General features: G+C 37.2%; 1 non-coding gene across 2 annotated transcripts in view; it reads left to right on the forward strand.

Annotated features, from left to right (window-relative positions):
* LOC102515980 overlaps positions 1 to 22716 on the forward strand; it is a 292327-nt gene that overhangs the window by 80352 nt on the left and 189259 nt on the right. For both annotated transcript variants that reach the window (XR_004325929.1, XR_004325928.1), the window contains exon 3: positions 9572 to 9723. This is a non-coding gene — a transcript (uncharacterized LOC102515980). The remainder of the gene's footprint in view (positions 1 to 9571; positions 9724 to 22716) is intronic.

The raw sequence follows: 22716 nt of genomic DNA on the forward strand, positions 1-22716 counted from the left end.
TGTATATACTAGTTTATATATATACTAATCATATATACTATATATACATATATGCTAATCATCATATATATACTAATGTATATAATATATATATAAAAATGTATACATTAGTATATGTGTGTGTGTGTATACATACATACATATATATATTAATCATCAGGGATACTAAATTTTGAATTATATTTATTACCCAGATAATCTGGAAAGAGAAGATGTAATTTGCCTAACCTGTGTTTTCCTGTGTCTTCATAAGAGGATATAAGAGTATTCATGGTCAACTGTATTCACCAAATATACATAAGGGCAAATACTTATGTTGTGAGATTCAAATGACAAATTAAATTCTTGAAGAATCAAATTTGAGTGGAGCAAACAGCTTAGTATTTTAAATTTTAAGCTGTAAAGACTTGGCAGAATTGGAAAAATTTCATGCATTGTGCTTGCATTTTTCATACGATTATGATACACATCTTGTGCAAACCGGAATGTATCTTTGAATGACTGACTACAATAGCAAGACTAAATGTATTTGTCCCTGAACAAAATTTCATTTGGAGGAAACTCTTTCTTCTTTTTGCCACCAGATCACTGCAACAGGACTGCCAAGGGAACCGTAGCTATTGTCCTCTTCATTAAAGTATGACCCCAGGCAAAATAGAACTCTTAAAACTGTGAGTGGCTTACCACACATTCCCCATCCACATCCCCTGTGGAATGTGGTACCAGCCTGTGAGAGATAAGTGCAGGCTGGCTGAGTGAGGTGCCCAGGATGTCGTGGCTGCCCTGATGAGAAGGGACAGGCACAGCGGGGATCCCCCTGTGGCCTTGTTCTTTATTGCTTTTCTCTAGTCCCATTCTTCTTCCCTTGCCTGTTGGCATGAGGCCTGCTGGTTCAGGAGCTATCTAGTGAATGGGAGGCCACGATGATGATAAGGTCTATGTGGCCAGGGCACTGGAACAAAGAGAAATAACATCACTGAGCAGTCAGTGAACACCAGCTACCACCTTCCCCTGAACTTCTTGTTCTGTAAAGGAAAAGAAACTCTGTTTAAGCTGCTGTTAATCATGGTTTCTTTACTTGCAGCCAAACTTATTTATAAATGATAGAGTAGGAAATACATATTTCTCTCTCTAAATGAATATTAAAATTTTATTGCAGTCTTTAAATTATGGGAAACCTCCAGCTCATAGCTTATTGTCCTTTGGCTCTTTAGTAAAGTTCAAAATTTGGCATTTTTGTTTAATCCTATTGGGGCAACACCATTGCCCAGCTTTAACAGCCTGTAACAGCAATTGTTTAAAAAGCCTTTAATGGGCAACACTGTTTCTTGCAGCATGTCTATATCTTTCTTTTTCTCTCCTCCATTTTCCCTCTCCCTCTATCTTGTTGATCTCTGTTGCTTTCTTCTCTGTTTCTACCCGTGACCCTTTCTTTGTCTTCCTAACCTAGATGAAGACTATACTTATATTCACTGAATATATTTTTTCTGTTTCCTATTATCATTAAAAATCGATGAGTAAAATGTTTTAATTTATAGACTTATAATCATGCCTTATTCCAGAAAGGATTTGTATTCCCATTTTTTATAATTTTCTTTAAAAAACAAATACTTTCCTAATATCTTAGTTTCCTTCTGTGAACTTTGATTTTTCTTTTTTTTGAGTTAGTGATTCTTGAAAGAAATATAAATTGTCATCCTTTGTCTGGGAATAATGACTAAGATCATTATAATTTACTTTCATGAAGCAGAAGCAAAAACAGAAACAGATAAAAGTCTATTTCCTAAAATGTAGAGGAAACTTACCTCAGACCTTGTGATTCCAAGGATTCAGTGCCATCTTTAACTTGTCATTAGTGTTCCTTTATTATCCCCCCAAAAGATATGTGGGTAATATAGATATAATTAATTTTTATTGTCCTTTCCAGAATTAGCAATCCTAGGAAGCAGACGTATTCATCTCCTGCCTGCCGAGGTGCAGTGTCACCAAAACCAAAGAGAGCCTGAAGAAAGAGAGAGAAAAAGGGCTGGAGGCAGAGTTTCCTTCCCAGGCCTTAGGAATGTTGGAGTCATTTTGTTCAGTGACTTATTGAAAATATTAAACCTTTATGATTAGTTAAGGTCATCTCAGTCAGTTTCCTTATCGTTTTTGCAATACAAATCCATATGAAATCTGCAAAAACTCAGAAAGCTCGGAGCTGTCTAGGATCATGGGAAACTCTGTTTGGAAGGACTATGTGGAAGCAGACAAGAAATCAGAGTGCAGTCTCTGAGGTCTTAATAAGAAAAAAGGTAATGAGGACGCTTATCTGGGGTCACGATGTCCTCTGTGCAGAAGGCCTTTACCTCCACTCACCCACTTTGCGTAGCCTCCTTATTCAAGGCTCCTAAAGCAATGTTAAAGGGAGACGACATATTGAGTGTTTGGGTTCCTAGGATCATCCTTTTATTTTAAATACTATTGCAGGTAGTTCTAAAGTTTAATATTAAGTTCTGTGTTTCAAAATTTTAAAGATATGGAGAGACCCTAGAAAGAGTTTAAAGGAACAACTCAGAGAAATGTAAAATGTGTGAATAAAGATTCACAGAGAGACTAAAAAGAGGAAACATCACCTCTTACTGGCCATGAAGAAGACATGAAAATTTACTTCATAATAATGAAAGACTGGTTTCTTTTCATGGCTACTGAACACAGAGTAATTACAAATATACTTCAGGAAATGAGAGGCTTAATAGTAAAAAAAAAAAAAAAAAAAAGATTACCAAGAAAAAGCCTACCATTTTTTGGCCTTTATGCATGAAGCCAAACTAACTGGCTAAATTGATTTAAGTTGTTAAAAAAAAAAAAAGGTAACTCATGACAATTGGTACACACTCTGGTGAAATTTATCAAGGAAAAGGGAGAGAAAAAGACCAATCAACAGATACAGAATCAAATTACACATACAGTAAACAATGAACAATCTTATGTAAAAAAAGTGACTTGCAACGGGCAATTTCACACAGAAAATTATTTAGCAATACTGAATCAAGTAGAAATAAAACCAGAAAATCTTAATAGACCTATCACCTCTAAAGAAATTGGATCAGTAATGAAAAATCTTTCCCCCTTCCTGTAAAAAAGCCGAAATGAAAACCAAAACTGAACAAATAAAACAGATTTAGATCAATTAAAAGGCAAGATATAACACATTGTCAAGAAACAAATAAATCCAAAACCATATAATCCTTTCAGAAAAATAGAACAACTAACATTTTACAAATAATTTGATGAGGCTAAATTATCATGATGCTAAAATCAAATAAATATTTTTTGACAATGAATTATTAAAAGTCATCCTTCCTTGTGAAAATGGATGCAAAATTCCTAAACAAATACATCATGGACAAATTGGGCTTTTTCCAGGAAATTCAAGTAAGGATAATGTTTAAAAATAAATTGCAAAGCATGATGCAATTATTCATTTAGATTATTATTACTTATTTTTATTGAAGTATAGTTTATCTACAATATTGTGTTTCAAGTGTACAGGATAGTGGTTCATTGTTTATTTTTTTTCCAGATTATATTCCATCATAGGTTATTATAAGATATTGGGTATAAGTCCCTGTGCTATACAGTAAATTCTCATTGCTTATCTATTTCATGTATAGTAGGTTATATTTGTTAATCCCATGCTGCTAATGTGTCTCTCCCCTCCTTCCCTCTCCCCTTTGATAACTATAAGTTTGTTTTCTCTGTCTGTGAGTTTTTTCTGTTTTGCATATAGATTCATTTGTGTTATTTTTTTTAGATTCACATATAAGTAATACATAATATTTATCTTCTCTGAATTATTTCACTAAGCCTAATATTCTCTAGTTCCATACATACTTCTACAGAAGAAAGTGTTTCATTCTTTTTTATGGCCAAGTAATATTCCATTGTATATTTATACCACATCTTCTTACCCATTCATCTGTTGATGGACACTTGGTTTGCTTCTATGTCTTAGTTATTGTAAATAGTGCTGCTATAAACATTGGGGTGCATGTATCCTATTTTTTCCAGGTATAAACCAAAGAATGGAATTGCTGGTTCATATGGTAGTTCTCAGGGCAAAAAAAAATCACATTTTGTACTCTAACAAAGTATTTAATTATTGACTGGCAATACTAGCATAGAAATAATCTCAGGGAAGCCTACCTTTTAATATAGATTCAATCTCTTCACTTTGTTTTCCCTTTATAATGAATATAGGACCTAACACCAATAGTTTGACAAATTATTTATCATTTCAGATTCAGCCAAAATTACTTTTGGTTTTTAAACTGTAAAAAAACTAGATGATTTAGTGAAAAATTTAGGTTCTAATTGCAACTTCGTTTTGGCAAAGCTAAACCTATGTTTTAAGTATTCCTGTGTCTAGATGATACATCTCAAGTTATTGTCCTTAAAACTTTTAAATAAATGCCAGCCAGAAAAAGAAACACATTTTTCAATTACTTTTAAAAAGCTGTATGTTAAGTGGCCAGAAGGTTCAGGATAGATCTAATAAATCACATAATAGAGGCAATCTTAAATCGTAGAGAATTATCTTGCATAATTAATTTGAGATTCAGAGGCAAGATAATCAGTATCATTTTCTCTAACAATCAGACATCTTTAATTGAGAATTGCTGCTCTATCCTTACGGGACCTTTTCCTAATTTGAGCTTAGAGTTGAAAGCATCAGTTTCAATCAGTCTTGCACCAGAGGATATCTTTGCCCATATAAATATCATCAAAGAGATCTGAAGATGCTTTTTCTGTGAGGGCTTACATATTGAACTTCTATGATGAATTATATCTTTCTGCATGCCTCAGAATCTCAGTTTTTCTCCAAGCAAAAACTGAAAAGTGTTTTCCAATTTTAATTTGCCTTGTTATTTACAGATATAATGCTTTTCTTACTTGAATTAAAAAAGAACTACCAAAGATTTTTATATGTTTGTCTCTGTGTATGGAGGGATAAAGTATATATCTTAGCCTTTGTCAAGTAGTTGATTTAAAAATTTTCTCTCATAAGTAAATGAAAAGCAATTACAATACTTACTAAAGACAATGACAGCTTTTAGAAATAGAGCTGTATAAAAATTACAAAAAATGATGAAACTTCCTGGAAATAATGAGAAACATCGGGCTGAAATGGGATTTGAATGCATAAAATCAGAGCAGAATAAAAACGTTACAGATCGCTCAAAATATTAGCACTGTCTTTTAGACAATTTTTACCAACAGATTTTTAAAAATCAAGTGGTTATATAAATATTAATAAGAATAGTAAAAATTATTTAGTTCATCAAATTATAAAAGTAAGGAGGTTTAATTATAGTTTTGTGAAGAGTTAAATTTCAAGTAGGGCTATTGTAGAGAAATGGTAAAATTCAACTAAAAATGTCAGTGCTTCTAGGAGGAGCTAATTCTGTGTATGCCTTGGGGAAGAGATATTTCAAGATTAGCCTTGAAATTTTTGTTGCCAGAAAGCAAATATGCTTTGAAATGTTCTAATAGGGTGTTGACAGGACTCAGAAACCAACTTGAAAAGAGCTCCCACTGGCTAAGCTGTGATGATTTGAACGTTAAAAAAGGTAATAAAAATTGCAGTTGATTAAAATAGTAGAGCCTAGAAAAAGCCATTATTCATAATATGCTTAAAAGAAAGTGGGGCTTTATTTTCTCTTCATATAAATTCTATATTTTATATCCAGGTTAAGTTTTAGAGGAAAATAATATTTCCCTCTAATAATAATTTATACATATATAAAATAACATGCAACATAATAGTAATATATGTAATATTGATGGATGTTTGTATTCTTTAAACTTTTTTTTATTGAGTTATAGTCATTTTACAATGTTGTGTCAAATTTGTATGTATATTTATATGCATTATTTTCAGGATGGGTAAGATGATACCAGGACACAAATAATAATATGGCCACCACAATTGGTATTTTATGGAATCTACTTTGTTCACCCTTCTTGTATGCTTTTCTGACCTCCCTCAGGGATAATTTGTCTTCTTCTAGAAGTATATTTTAGTGCTTTTATTTAGAATCTATTAATGGAAGAATCAGTTTGTTTTCATCTAATGATTTTCATGTTTTGTCCTCATTCTCAAATAATAATTTTTTGGGACATACAATTCTAGATTGACTTTTGAATATATTTTTTGAATACATTTTCACAGCATTTTCTGGCTTCCATTGTAACTGCTGATTTGTTTTCAATCAAATTGTCATACTTTAAAGATACCCTTTCATGTGTGGATGCTTTTAAGTTCTCTCTATTTTTGTTATTTTTTATAAGAAGAGTGACTTAATGTTTTTTAGTTTACTCATATCTTCAAAGCCTGGAATGATGTCTGATAGCAGTTGCTTGATAAATCTTGAATGAATAATGGAAAGGTTTTCACAGTTTTTTTTCTTTTTCTTTTTAAAATTGAAGTAGTCAGTTTACAATGATATGTCAATTTCTGGTGGGTTTTCACAGTTTTAATGTGAGCTTTGTGATAGAGTTCTTGTATGAGTCTAAAGAACTTAGTATGTGTACCAGGCACATAGTAAGTACTCAACAAGTGATAGCTTCTATGTTTATTGAGAGAAAGGGATTGTAAATCTCTGTAATAGGAGGAGAAGGAACTATTTGTACATATATATATTATAAATTTACATTCCAGAAAGTAGGCAGGGCAAAGAAAAAACCCAATACACACCATATTTTCTCATCATATTTCCAAGTTTAAATACAAACATCAATTTCATTAATTCTTCCCCACTTTGGCAGCCACAAAAAAGCTTGAGGTAATAAGATTTGCAACAAAAAGATGTGCAAAGCAAAAAGTTACCTCTCCAGTTTTCTTTAATGGTGCTACAAATATGAAACCAGAATTGTTTTCTTAAGAATAGAATATAGTCTTTGCAAACTGAAGAGAAGTTTATTCTGTAAAAAGGCCATTTTGATGAAAGTTTGTTCATGCATTAAAAGCATTAGATCAATTTTCAAAATGAATTGTAAATGAAAATATTTAAAGTAGCAACTCTTAGGATAAAGGTGGTATTCTTGGGCCATGTCGTTATAGATATTCCTTCTTTCATAGAAGGCTCCATAGAAGGCTCCTATCCCCTTATACCATTATTCTAACTTTCTCACTAAAGATCTTCAAAGAAGTGAATAGAAATGTCTCAAATGGTGTTCTAGATCCATCAAATAATTCTATTCGAGATTGCTGAGAAGATTCTATGCCAGTATTTTTTGTTCTTATAATTTTTTTAGGCTATGGTTTTTCAAACCTTGTAATTGGACAGAATTCATTATATTAGATCAAGTCATTATAATATTTATATGATTCCAAACAGGTACACATTCACTAAAACTAGTCATCAAATTAATTTTGTGATCAATACGTCTTTATTTACTTCATTAAAACTTAAATTTATAAAGCCTGCTTTCTGATAGCATCTTACATTTGATGAAATTCAGTTCTGTGGTTTCCACTTGGCACATTCAGTAGGATTGGGTTCTCAGCATTACTAGAAGGACCCTATCATGTTTTATAAGATGATCCTCCAGCGTGGACTTCACAGTGAGTGAGGTATTGATTTGAGCTCAGTGCATGTTTAACATAGTCCCTCAAAGTCCTCAAAAAAAAAAAAAAAAAAGTACATGCTGGATGAAAGAATCTTTCAGCCCTGGAATGGGGAGAATGCTCTTTAATAAATATGAGTGCTTTTTCACACGGGGCAGGGAATTTTGAAAATATCATTTAGTTCTAAATACACAATCCAAAGTAATGCACCTGTTTTACATTTTGTGTCTTTCATGAAAAACTGGCCATCCGTTGGGGTGGGTGGTGGCAGCTCCAAACAATTGCACGAACCCGGTGCTGTGGTTTCCTCCACTCCCTTCCTGCGGTCCTTTCTTCAGAAAAGTGTGACCCGAAGGGCCCAGATCGATTTATTGCTTCTCTTTTTCATCTAGTACAAACAAAAAAGTGTTCAGAGAGTGGAAGAGAGTCCTTTCCCAAGGAACTCAGTGAATCTATTCCTTTGGAATTAGAGAGGAAATTAAACAGTGGCTGAAAGCTTTTCTTTCTGAAAGCTTCCTGTTGTTTGATGTCCATGATGATTGCTCAGGCTACTCCAGGGGCTGCTGGAATAATATGCTTACTCACTTAGCAGAGTCTGGATATTTCTTAAATTTGAAACAAAGCTGAGAAAGATAAATTTTTGTCTTTGTAGTCATATATACAGTTTGTGTTTGGTAAGACTCATCCATAACACACTGCATCTAAGCAGTGTGCTAGTTGCTTCCTAGACCAAGTGAAGGAAGAATGTTTAAATCTACCAGATGATATTTTCATTAAATTTATTATGCTTCTATTTTTTACCAAGTTAGGTGAAAATGATCTTGTAGGTTCCTATCAGCTCGACAATTCAATTTCCAAATGACTCAGTGATTCACCTTAAATCCATGGCACAAGAGAATTTCTAAATTATCACTTAATAAATAATTTTCACATCTGTTTTCAGAAGGCGGAAGCTACCATATGAACTAACAGGTGGATCATAGATGAATACAGCTGCAAGTTGGAGAAGAGAAGACATACATTTTAATTCTTGAAGTGACCTTTTAAGAGACAGTATAATTTGTTGGTTTAGTGCATGGGGTTCGGATTTCAGGCTGCCCTGGGTTGAGATCCTAGCTTGGTATATCAGTTAGCTTTTTTTGATTGCAAAGAAACAAATACTGGCCAACTTAAACAAAAAAGGAAACTTATTGGTAAACTGAAAGATTGGAGAACCACATCTTGAAATAGGAAGAAACCAGTGGTTTTGAGGTGGGGCAAGGAAACAAGAACTGAAGGAAATTTCTCAAGATAGGAACAGTCAGATCAGAATGATGTTTCTAAAGGAATGGGACCTCATTATTTTTTAAAGCCTTACACGAATTCTTCAAGGGTAGAAATCCCAGAAAAAAGTGTTGGGCTAAATTTTGTCCCCCACTTCCAGTTCCAGTTTAGTGGAAAGAAGACGATGGCCTATTAACTTTTATAATGGATATCAACTATTTTGCTACCTATTAAGACTAGAGTTAATGAGCTATAATTCCCTAAAAGGAAGCTGGAGCCCTATGGGCAAGGGACAATGGGTGTCAAAGGCCAAAAAGTAACAAATGTGCATTATGCTTGGCTACTTACTACCAATGTGATGCTGTCAAGTTGCTTAACCTCTCTAAGCTCAGTTTTCTTATCTGTAAAATGAGGCTAATAGCAGTTCTATCTTTTGGATTACTGTGAGTATTAAATGAGATAGTAGATGGGAAATTCCAGGTACATAGTGTTCACTCAAAATATTAGGTATTACATTATTATTTTGTAGTTTCTACAGTTTTTTCACGTGCATTTGCTTCCTTAAATTCTCACAATATGCTGTGAGGTAACTAATAGATTTTATTATCCTTGTTTTATGGATGAGGAACCTGGACTTAGGAGCATTGCCTGAAGCCGAAAGCCTGATGTTCTCCCAATCCCGTGTGTTTCCTTCTACAGAGTGCAGCCCATCACTGCACCATCATCGGTTTGGGGAAGAAAGACGAGGGAACAACACTGAGAGAGACTGTTCCTTCTGAGAAATAGATCTCGATGAAGTTCAGAGCAGGCTCCTTCAGCAAGAAGATTGTCTGTTCACCGCTTGACTGCAGGTGAGACGGGCTCTTGTGTATGTTTCCTTGAAGTCGATGCCCTGAGTGTGAAATCCCGATGCACACTCACAGAATGGGATCCGCGTTTCAGTTTAGTCCTGTGATTTTGTGATTTCCTTGCAAAGATACCCAGGTTTGTAAACACGTGTTTGGAAAGTATAGCTTTGATACCGTTAACCTGTTAAAATGTGAGAGTACAGAAAAGCAACCTGTCACACACCATGGAATTTTCCAAAACAGTTCCCGGCTGCCTGTGGGGGCAGGTCTGCATTCGTCTTCCCTTTCAGCCTGACACTTGGACACCTACACTCAAGAGTGGGCCAGGCTGTTGGATAATAAGCACAGTTTTTGTCTCTGCAAGGTGACGTCTCTGCCGGGGTGAATACTCGTGCAGAGCACACATCTCTTTTTGGAAACCATGGGGCGGACACTAGTGTTTTCTGGGGTCCCTCTTCCTTCACTGTTTTCTCTGCGACAAGAAAGCAGAAGTGTGTTGGTAGTAAACAAAGTCAGCATTCTCCCACTGTGCTAGAATATGAGCAAGAAAGAGACCAGAAAAAGGAGAGCATATTTAATTTCTTTTGGGACCTGTTGGCTGATTTCTTGCGAGTCCTCCTGATTTCTTCTGTGTTACTTTCTTAAGGCACTTGACGTGAGGTTCTGAGAACCTCCCATGCTGCACGTTTTCCGCTACGACCTCAGGGCCTGCCTGATGTTTGGCGTCGTCTCCAGTGCTCGCTCATTGCTGCTTTGTATTTGAGTTCTTACAGTTAAGGTCTACCTCCTATGAGACTGAACTCTGTGAGGATGAGAAACTGTTTCTCATCCGTTTTTTTGCATCCTTTAGTGCCTCTCAAAGTGCAGTCGGTGGGCCAGCAGCAGCAGCATCACCTGGGAGCTTGTTAGCATCTCTGACCTCACTCCTGACTTACTGAGTCAGAATCTTCATTTTAACAAGCTCCCAGGTGCTTCGAATGCATATATTAAAAATTGAGTAAAGCTGCTCTCTAGCACTTTTCATACGACACATGCTAAATAATAATACAGACAGTAAAGCATAATAAAGCATGTGAGGCAGGTAATTATATATCACTGACAGAACGCCCTCCACTGCTACTGTTTTCTTGCCACCTCTTTAACATTCTTGAGTCACCTCAGAATCCTTGTAGTGATAAAAACTTGATGCTTCTGAATACAGATGAAGTTGGTAGTTTCAGAATCCACTAGCCCTCCTCAAAAAAAAAAAAAAAAAAAAGAAAAGAAAAGAAAAAGGGAGAATAGAAATGAGTGCTGGTGCAGTGAGGAGGGAGGAAGGCAGGAAGGCACTGCACAGCAAGCTTAGTTCTTTGAGCTCCACCCAAGGGTGGTGCTTGCTGCCTACAGATGGTTATCACCATGAGCTTCAAGGAGTAGAGGGGATGCTAAGGCACTATCTCAGTTTCCCTCACCACTCCTTCCATCCTCAACTGGCTCACTTACTTTCATCGGTTTCGTTTATCAATTTTCCTACTCATACTTTATTTAGAGAAAAAAAGTCACAGCTTAAAATATGCACCAAAAAATAAACACAAAATGATCCCCAGCCCAACTCAAAAAGCAAAGTTGAAAAGCCACTTTGCTAAGGCATGCACTAAAATGTTGTCTTATCAAGGAATGAATTAGTAATTATGCATGTGCTCCATGCTCAGTATACTAAATGGCATTTAACATTTTTTAATTAAAAGATAAGAAAGGATTTTAACCAAAGTTTTTTTTTTTAAAAAAAAAAGCTCCTCAATGTTCCTATGTCAGAAGCTGGCTATTTTGTTTACCCACAGGGTTCATTCTGGGGGTAATTATAATTTTATAAGCTCAAGGTTCTGTTCCAAAATGCTCTTTTAGTTGAGTTGAGCACTGTTCAATATTTATTGATTGCATGCTCTGTGGCAAGGACCGTGGTAGTAGCTGGATATGTAAAGAGGAGAATGATACAGTCTTGTGCTCTCGAGGAACTTGTAGGCTGGTGGGCTGGACAGGCACCGAAATAGATCATTTCATCAGACTAATTTATGTATTAGGATACCGGGGTACTCAGGGCGTTATGGGTCTCAGGAGAGGGGCATTATGTGAGTGGAGAAGAATCACTTCCCCTGGGACTATGTTTTGAATGAGGAGTTGGAGGTGGATGAAGAAATGAATGTGGGAAACACATCCCAGGTAGAAGTCACAGTGAAACTGAACATGCTGATGTCTGAAACAGCACCTTCTGTTTTGGGAACTTTGCCAAGATGCAAATTACAGTGCGGGAGAGGCAGACAATAAGGCTGGAGAGATAAGCTAGTCTCTGGAAAGAATCTACCAAACTTGACATGCTTAAATTTATCTGTGAATAAGTGCTGTCGTGAATTCTACATTAGGGAAACCACCACCACCACCACTGCCACCGTGGGTTCAAAAGAAAAATGGACTCGTTTCATCTTTACTGTGAAAGTCCTTGCTCCATTTCCTTAGGATACATTCATCCTTAGTAGGAGAATGGCTTATGAAGTTATGTCTCTTCATAGTGCAGCAAGGGAAAGAAACATGAACACAGTGGGAAAGAATTATAGTCCAATAAGATGATATCTAAGTGAGCACTGCACTTACTGGGGGCATTAAAAAGAGCACTCCACACTGTGTGGACCATTGGGACTTAGATGTACGTGGCTGTAGCGGTGTAGAGTGGTGAGCTGACCTATGGAAAAGAGAACAAACATGAAGTCTTTGTTTTTGCAGAAGCCACCACTGATGCATTGCAGTGTCTGGAAATGTACAGTAATGGATATCAGAAAGAGGCATGTTATTATTAAAATCTTTACATTGTAAGAGGAAGGAAGAAAGTGCCTACGTATCTTCCATATACTCTTCTTTCTTCTTGGTAAAGGAAATCATTTACAGTAAGGATTTTAAAAAATGTATTTGTTTATTTAATTTTATTTTTTAGCACTTTTACTGTGGTATGGTTCCTGCACAGTAAACTACACACATTTCAAGTGTACAATTTGATGAATTTTGATAGACGTATACACCAGTGAAACCACCACCACAATCAAGATAGCTAACATTTCCATCACTCCCCAAGAGGTGCAGTTTTTGGATTCCCAATCTATCCCTTCCCAACCCCTTTACTCCCTGGCAATCATAAGTTTGTTCTCTCTGTCTGTGAGTCCCTTTCTGTTTTGTAGTAAGAATTAAACTCCATGAGGGTTAACATACGCTCTTTGTTCTTGTTGAATTCATAACATTTAAACACAGTTTAGGCATTTTAGAACTATTTACTGAATAAACAAATGCGTGAATTAATTCATTAATCTGAAAGGGGGTAGACCGAGTTTTTCCGAGCAGTGGCTTATTAGCTAGATCCTACCATTGATAAAAGTAATGAAAACTACAGGGAAGAGTGTCCCCAGGAACGTGAAGATGAGTGACGTCTACTGAAGGTGGGAGGTTCTGTTGGTCACAAGAGTCCACTAGCCACTGTGAGGGGATAAGTGGTAGGTGATGGGGGTACATAAAATTTGAATTAAGACTAAAATATGAAGGGTTATTTAGGATTATAGGAAATCTTCAGTGATATTTAAAAATTATAGAATAAATTAATACATGCTTATAGATAAAATTCAAGCAACTGCAAAGACATGGTAATAAACCTAGTGTTGCCCTCGTGTGGTGGAAGACCAATAGATCGATGGAAACAAATGGAGGGCTCAGCTTGGACCCATATATACATGGGACCTCAGGTGGATTTACTGTGGTGCAAACAAAGCTTAGGCTTCAGGGCTCCTTACTTGCTTTGAGATATTCACAAGATATTCACATTTTTAAATGTTTTAGTAAAATTTGCATGAGTAAGTTATTTTTACTCTGAGGACCACTAGTTCTTGCCACTCTGACTACCACTTGATTATACTTCCCTTTTTGTCTCATGGTATTCGAGTGTGTCCATGGACAAATTTTGGATCCGGTTAAGAGGAAGTGAGCTGGGAATGTGCCATTTAAGCTACCATTTGGAAAAGGCACAAATGACGTGAATACACAATTTAGAGATGAAGAAATTCCAAAAGGTAACAAGTACATATCAAAATACAATAACTGGTAATTAGAGGGTCCCAAACAAAATGAGACATCCTCATTGTAATGATTACCCCCAGTCGGGTGGGTGATGGCAAATGTTGTCAGGAATGTGGGGATGCAGGTGTCTTCATGCCCTGATCAGGGTATATAGTCTGAGTGTATTCATTTTGGAGATGGTGGTATTTAATACAGCTCAGAATATTTGTTCCATATGGCCCAAGAATAATGCTCTGGATTAAATATCAGGACACAGCTTCCTATATCCCTTACAAAGCTGTAGCTGAGTTGAATGGTGGAAGTTAGCCACATAGACCCTTTTACTGCATGACTAGAGAGCACGAAGGCTGAGAGAAGCGCTGATCCAAGGTGCTTCCTTGTGCCCTTTCGTATTGTCCAGAGTGCCTGTTGCTCTGAACCCAAAATGCAACCCAGTGTGAAAAAGGGAAGGTGGGGCTTGCTTTTTGTAAACTTGACTGGTCATTAGTAAAGCTTGGTGCCAGCTGAGGCTTGAGTTTTGTGAGTCTGATCGATGATTCAGCCCATCGTGTTAGTGTAAGCATGTTGTAAGAGTTGCCAGCGGAGCACAGGGAGAGAACTAAGAGCGGGGTAAAAATAAATAAGTGAAGACATGAGTCAGTAATATAAATAAGAGAAAGCGTTACTAGGACAAATGAGGATGCTCTGCTGTGAGCTGAGGATGTAATTTAACTTTCATCAACTCTCATTAATGAAGGTCCAGGAAAAAAATTCAAACAATACAACGGTATAGAAGTGAAAGCTACTTTCATGTCCCTTACAATAGGAAAGAATTATTTGTGGTTTGTCTCCTTCCATACACTTTTGTATGCTTTTATATACATACATACATATCATGGGATATTTTTGTATACTTTTCATGTATATCATATATGCCACATACATTATATGCGCATTTATATCATCTCTTTATAGCATCTGCTTGGGAATTTATATAGAGTCATTCTTTTTGTTAAACTGTGTGTATATGAGAAGGCTCATATGTATGGAATATTCAGATTGTCCTACTTGGACGCCTAGACCCCCTGAACGCTCTGCATCCTCAGGACTTGTGGAAACGACCTGCTTTTCCTTATTGGAAGTTAGAGGCCCTCCTTCTTCCTTGAAGACTATGTAAGACTTCAGATGAGGCAAGTGCCTTAAAAACAATGCTTGCTCTCCTCCAGATCTATCCCTCTGTCCCCTCATGGTTACCATGCTCATACCTAAGACAGAATCTCAGTAAACCAGACTGGGAAAATGCAGAGTCTAAGGGAAGAGAGCGAGTCCCCAGCGAAGCAGCAGGGCAGTCACACGAGCCGGCGGAAGGTGGGGGAGCTTGTCCAGGAGTAGATCCCCGAGCCTTGGTATGAGTGAGGAGAATTTCCCAGAATCTCCCCCAACCCCTGTTTTTCCCTCTCAGAACTGAAAGGCTAGAGCTGCTGTCTACTTGCTGCTTCTTACACTAAACACCAAGAAAGGGAGTGAATTTACCACTATTGGCCTAGTCTGAAAAATAACCACTCCTTGTGTAAGAAGAGTTCTAATTATCCTCCGAGACATATGAAAGGAACGGGCACGTGTGGGAGGAAAGAGACTGATACTTGGCCACACTGAACTTTCTTTAACTTTAAAAAAAAGTGCTATTCAAATCCACTGAAGGTAGATTGTATTGAGTCATTTCTTGGTAGGGGCAGGGAAGGTAACAGATGCTGTTAAGCACCTATTGGATGCTAAGGATTCTTATTATGTTAGTTTATTTAATCATTACAACAACTTTTATGGAATATATTTACATATAAACAACGGAGGGTGGCAGGTTGTGCTTTCCAAAGATGGCTACCACGGTACTTCCTATCCCACAGGGATTTTGTTGTTGTTTTTTTTAATAATCTAATTGTGACACTGTTTGCATTAAAAGATGGGCTTTACCTCTCCTCCCCTTAAAACGGGGTGGCCTTTTGTGACCGTTTTAACCAATGGAATACAAGGGAGTAACACAAGTAATGTGACCTCTGAGGAAGGTCATAAGAGGTCATGCGACCTTCACCTCTTCTTCTAGGATACTTGATCTTAGAGCCCCTCAGCCACCAGGTAAACAGTCTGACTGCTCTGAGACCATGATGCCGTGAGGAAGCCCAAAGTATCCCATGCATAGACACCCCACGGAGAGGCTCTGAGACCACAGAGGAGAGAGATGGCTGGACAGTTCCCACATGCTCCGTCCTCTTGCTGTTTCAGCTCCAGACATCTTCTGACTGCAGCTGCCCAAGAGATCTCGAAACAGAACTGCCCAGCCAAGCCTTTCTCAAATTCCCAACTCAATGAAATCATGAGGTGTTAGAAAATGATTGTTGTTTAAGCCACTAAGTTTTAGGGTGTGTTGTTATGAAGTACTAGATAACAAGAACAGATTTTGGCATTTGGAAATGGGGCACTGCCATAAAAAAACAGTGAAACACATAGACTTAATGGTGGGTAGTCTTGGGGGGATGTTAATAAAATCATAAAGGCCATGAGGAACATGTTGGCAGTTGCTTAAGGGACCTCAAGTAGCCTATTGAGCGATTCAAGGAGAGAGGAAATGTTATTGGACACTGGGAGAAAAGAGACCCTTGTTATATAATAGAAGAAAGTTTATCAGCATTATACCCTGTAGTAATATGGAAAATAGAAAATATAACTGATGAATCCAGTGGTCCAGCTAAAAAGGTATCTAGGCAGAACCCTGACAATGCCACCTTACTTCATCTCATTGCCTGTTCTACAATACAAATACAGAGAGGCAAGTCAAAAAAGAAATAGTTGTTTTCAGCAATACCTTAGAGGAAACATAAAAGATTAAGGACTTGCTGGATTTGAAATAAAATTTTTTGTTCCTGGCCTTTCCACTATGTAAAAGATGCTCAAAGTAAGAAAGAGGATCAGATAGCAGATTAAATTTAGAGAACAGTCAGAAAGCCATGGTATGAAGATAAAGCAAATAGAGTATTTTAAGATCCTTTTGTAACACAAATAAAGTGTGTTTCCTGTTTTCAAAAAGCTTGGATTCTGTTGTAGATTCTAGTGGAGGAGACAGACAAGTAAACAAATATGTACAATTTAGTGTAATAAGAGCTCCAGTGAAAGAAACATGGGGGCTATGAGAACACATAATAGGGAAGGAGGAAGACTTTAAGAGAAGGCTTTCCAAGAGGGGCATACCTAGACCAAGCCTTGAAGAATAAACAGGAGTTAGGGAAGGTGGGGGATGAGAGACGTGATGATTTCAAGTAGAGAGAGCAGGGTTGTGTTAATGGAAACCCTCAGAAAAATCTCCCAAGGGAGGCCTGAAACACTCTTGGCATTCCTTCCGGTGTTTTTCTCCTTTTATAGGAACAAATGGGATCAACAGGCTAGAACAGGCATTTTTTTTCTTTAAAAAAAGAAAAAAAAAGGTTTTTTTTAAAGTTAAAAAAAGTTTTTGTTATAGGATTTTAAAAACTTATGCAAAAAAGAGAGAATTGTATAATTAACTCTTATGTATTAATCACTTAGCTTAGGAATAATCAAACTCATGGCTGATCTTATTTCATTTATGTTTATCCCCACTCCCATTGCATATTTTAAAGCAAATCCCAGGCATGTGTAATTTCATCTGTAAACACTTTAGTTATCTTCAATGCATAAAGACTCTTTTTGATTAGTGGTATCTTTTACCACACACACAAATTAACATCAATTCTTAATACTGATGCTTCCTTTTGAACAGGCTAGGCCAGTGTTGCTGGGCTTCTTCTGGGAAATTGATCACTTAAATCACTCTAGCACAGAAAGTGAGTTATTCAGTATTTGAAGTCATTTGTACAAAAATTCCTTTTCTTGGGGAAAATTATTCTAGCTTCCTCTTTTATGGATATTTATGGATAATAAGCTAGGGAAAAATCTGTTCCCAATGCCCTGAGAAGTTATAAAAATGTAAGGAATGGAAGTCACTATGGGTTCTTAATTTTGTTTTTGAGTAAAGTAATAAAAAATATTGGGCATTTTCTTCAGGATAATGGTCCATTGTAACTTTTGAAGGACCTAGCTGCTGATTTCAGAAAAATTGCTTTCTGTTCTGCTCTTAGTGCTAAGTCATCTCCTCCTGCACTAGCTTGGGTTCTGGGCTGGCACGGGTGGAGGAAGCTCCCTTACCTTCATGGAGAGGGACAGAATTCAGGGTTGTTGCTAGATAACAGGAAATTAGAAGAAGGGGTAAACAGGACCAGACTTGGTACCAAGGAATCTCGGGGCTTCTGTTTAAGTATGAATTTACAATCAAATGCTATCCAGCTTTGACGTGGTAGCTACAGGGGTGAAAGCTTCAATTTGACTGAACCCAGGATATATCTGTATAGACTGGGAGATGAGAGCATGACGTGATCTAAGATCTGCAAGAACTATAGTCAGCTATAGGGTTCAGTAAGGCCGGTGCTGGAATAGTTGGAAGCCACCAACTGTAAGCAAAGAAATTGGGAAGTAGCTGAGGTATTTGTAAGTAATGGACTGCTGTGGCCAGATTTGTGTTGGAGCAGGGCATGCAGGTGGGCACAAAAGCCAGTAAGAAACTATTACAACAACTAAGAGATGATGAGTCGTGAATGTAAGTAGTGCCGATGACAACTGTGACTGTGGACAGCATAGAAAGATGTTTGCAGATAGAATTCCTGGTACAGGCAGGCCAGGAAGTGAGGAGTGGCTCCCAGGGTGGTGGCCTGACCATCCTGAAGAATGGTGGGATGCAGATGTCCAGGTGCAGTGTTTCTTGGCTGATGTGCCACCTGTTGGGTTGCTTGTCAGTGATCATTGCCACTCTAAAGCCCGTTCAGTATTGCAGCAGTGGCATTTCTGAGGTCAGGGCTATGGCCAATTGGGGGATGGGTCAGGCAGTTTGTATTGGAGCAAAATGCTTATTCATCCAGCGTGTCCTCTGCTTAGCACAGAAAACAATCCCCAAGTTCCTGTGTTCAATTGAGCTTTTGCATATTCCCTAATGCTTTATTTTTAGTTACTCCTACATTAAAAGACGGCTTTATTTAGGCTTTCAAAACTCTGGAGTCTTCTTGACCAGTTATAATCTTACAGATTATAAGAAAAAAATAGAAGGATGCTTTGATTTAAAGGGCATTGTATCCTAAAATTTAAATTAATACTTCTGTAAGTTAGCTAGAGCTTCACATATTAGGGGTCCCTGTATCTTAATATTGATCATTTATAAAAATCTTTAAATTGATCTTTATCTGTCTTCCAAAAAGTGATGATAACTCTTGGGCTGTTTTCCTTCTGGCTGAACCAGAAGCAGCAGCAGAATATTTCCTGCTAGAGCTCAGTGGGCTTTACAAGTTGGCTCTGCTTTCCCTGTGAGGGTTGGCATTCATTTTACACGGTGGCAAACAGATGTGGGGACAGAATCTTTTGTTCTTTTTCAGAATCATTTACGCCAGCATTAATGGACTGGGGTAGTTAGTTTCAGAGACCTGTTTTCTCCATGGTCTGTTTCTTCCCTGAATAATGCATATTCCTACACTTAATTCTAGAAGCTTGTCACCTGGTGTACCCAGGAGGAAAGTAGCACATCGGTGACATTTATCATCTAGAAGAGAGGCACACTTTCCTCTCATACCGCATAGCTAACACTTGTATTTTTCAAATTATGCAGCAAACAAGTGTTTCCCACACCTAGGGAAACACCGACAAACATGCGAAGTCCAAGAAAAATTTTTTTTAGTAATGGAACAAATACTTAATAACATTTTAATTTGTTATCTTGTACTCAGAAGTTAGTTCTACTGGCGATTTACTGCAGTCCATAACTTCCGAGCCTTTGGCACTAATGGTTGATTTACTGTTATATCAGTTACTTAATTAGAATGAATTATTCATATTTTTCCTGATGAAGACCTAATTATTATGCTAATCATAATAATCTAAGTCTTCAATGTTTTCTAAAGCATCCTGCCTAATGGGGTTATTAAATATGTGTATAATTATAGTCATAAAAATTCAGAAACATGCTTTGACATTTTTATTTATATTTAGACCCTCAAAAACACCAAATGTGAGATAGCTTTTGACCTGAACTCAATGAATTTCTTAAATGTCATTTTCTTTTCCTAATATAAAACTGAGCAAGTATAATAAATAGACAACCCAGTTCCTTAGTAATACTCAGAAGTGGAAGAGAATTTTATACCCAGTCCTGCTTTTGAGGACTTTAGCTTTAACAAGAAAATTTTCCTTCATGATGTGGGGATCCTGTTGAAGGCAAAAGGAGTGAACTGACCTGATATTTATGGTTATATTGTCAAATCTTAGTTGTTCACAGGAGAAGCAGCCATACCGTGAGTTTGTGAACTATTAGCTGTTTATATCTGGGACACCTTTTCTTTACTTCTCTATCTACTTTATTTAATTCAAACTCAAATCTTCACATTTCATGTGCTTGTCTTATTTCATGGCAAAACTTAGTATTTGAAGATGTTAGGATACTCTATTGAGTTCAGTAATAATAACTACAATAATAACCAACTCCCAAGGGCATCTAAAGCTCGAACATCTGACACACAATCAAGGGAGTAGAAAGTGATATTTTGATATCAGTTCTCAAACCAAGTGGTTTGACAACCCATACTGGCTCTAATATAATCAAGAACAAATTAGTGTTAAATATGCATGTTATGCTCAATTTTGTTGCAGTCTAGTTGTTAAAAGGACTTTTGAGACTTGAAAGCAGTAACTCCTGGCTTTTGTGAAACACGAAGTATTTTTCTGAAGAAGTAAGACTGATCCTTTTTGATGACAACTCATTTTGTCTTTGAGCACACAGATATAGATGAGGAAAATGAACAATTTCCATTCTTTAATTGCTTTTATTTTTTATAAGTTTTTTCCCTTATTTAACTCCCTTATTTTCTCTATCATTTTAAGACCATCAATTTCTGTTTCAAGCTCTGGAGCTCAATAATCGTGTCCTCCAGGGCCTGCAAGGGGAAGACACTTGAGGACGTTATAGTCTTGCTTGTCATTTTCTTCGTCCTGGTCCTTTCACAGATCTGTGGTCCAGCTATGATAGGAGGCAGACTTGTACACTGTGGTCTGATAAAACAGTTTTCATCCCATCTTTCAGGAGCTGCTATGATTGGACACAGGTTGGTACTCTCTACATGGTGCCGTTTGATTCTCAGGTTGCAGGATGGGGACTGTCATTTGAAATGCTGAGCAGAAGAACAACATTAAATAGTTTCTGTTCCACTTAAATGATTTTTGTAATTACATGGGATATAAATAAAGAAAAATTAAATGAATTCCTACTTCTTGCATCTTGCTGAGCCAGCTTCAGCCACATTTTGGCCCTGATTTCCCTTTTCCTTTGGGGTCTGTCTCAGTGTGTTTCAGCTGCTATCACAAATTAGATTAGATGGTAGCTTATAAACAACAGAAATTTATTTCTGATGATTCTGGAGACTGGAAGTCTGAGATCAGGGTGTCAACATGGTTGGGTGAAGGTCAGACTGCTTCTTGTAACCTCACATGGTGGAAGGGACAAGCAAGTTCTCTGGGTCCTCTTTACTAAAGGCACTAATCCTATTAATGAGGGCGCTGCCTCCATGACTTAATTATCTCCCAAAGATCCCACCTCTTAACACGTTACCCGTAGGGTTAGGATTTCAACACATCAATTTTGGGGGATGGGGACACAATATTCAGACCATAGCAGGGTCCGTAGAGAAAGGACACTATAAAGATGAAAAGCGTTATAAAGACTCTTTCAAATGCCTCATTTTCTCCCCTCCCTAGGAGGGGCCTGATCTTGGCTCTGGTTGCTTCAAGGTTACTGGATATGATGAGCTCTGAGGAACCTCCTCTCCAAACTCTCTTTGAAGTTCAGTTTCTCCGTTTTATTAACGTAGAAGGAGGAAGACAAAAAAGAGATAATTATCTCCTACTTTAATCAGTCAGTTCTTTTGCTGCTTTTTTTTTTTTTTTGACTTTTCAAAAAAATTTAAGTATAGTCGGTTTACAATGTATCAATTTCTGGTGTACAGCGTAATGTTTCAGTCATACATAAATATGCATATATTCGTTTTGCTGCTTTTCTGACTAACAGTAGCTTATAATCAATTCTCTCTCCATGATGAGTCACCAAATACTGACTCCTCATGGGACACACGTGTAAGTTTCAGAGGAGACTTTGGGGGATGACACTGCACTTTGCCCTCATATGTGAGGTCCAGTCTGGTCCTTCTCCTTCCACTCCCCTTTGACTCTGGCCAAAATAAGCCATATTTCAGCCTCTTATTGGTTGGATTCTTTTGCAGGTGAGCTGAGCTCTGGAGTGGGGTTCTGCCAGGATAGCTCAAGCCCAGCTGCCCATCCTGTTGGTCGGTCACATGGCCTATGGGAAACTGCCATCATTTATGGGAGACTCTGGCATCATTGCTCGGGCTGTGATGAATAACTCTGTCCATGTCCTCAGGGACCTTGTGAGAATTTCTTTTGGACGTACACCCAGGTGCGGTATTTCTGGTCATATGGGACATATATTTATTTTGACTAGTGCCAAATTGCTCTTCAGAAGGTCTGCAGCCAGTCTGTATTTTCACCAGCAAAAGTTAAAGGTTTCTATCTGTCAGCATCTCTGCCAATGGCTAACATTATTCAGCTTTCCAATTTTTGCCAGTCTCCAATGACTTAATTTGCATTTCTGTAATTACCAGTTGTTTTGATCTGTCATCGATTTGTCAGCATCTTGGGTCTTCTTCTATGTATTGGATAGTCATATTTCTGACTCATTTTTCTATTTGGGTTGTTGTCAGTCACTATAGATTTGTAAGTGTTTCTGGTGTATTCTAAACATTAATCCCT

Source organism: Camelus ferus, chromosome 2 (genome assembly GCF_009834535.1).
Source record: "Camelus ferus isolate YT-003-E chromosome 2, BCGSAC_Cfer_1.0, whole genome shotgun sequence".
Lineage (NCBI taxonomy): Eukaryota > Metazoa > Chordata > Mammalia > Artiodactyla > Camelidae > Camelus > Camelus ferus.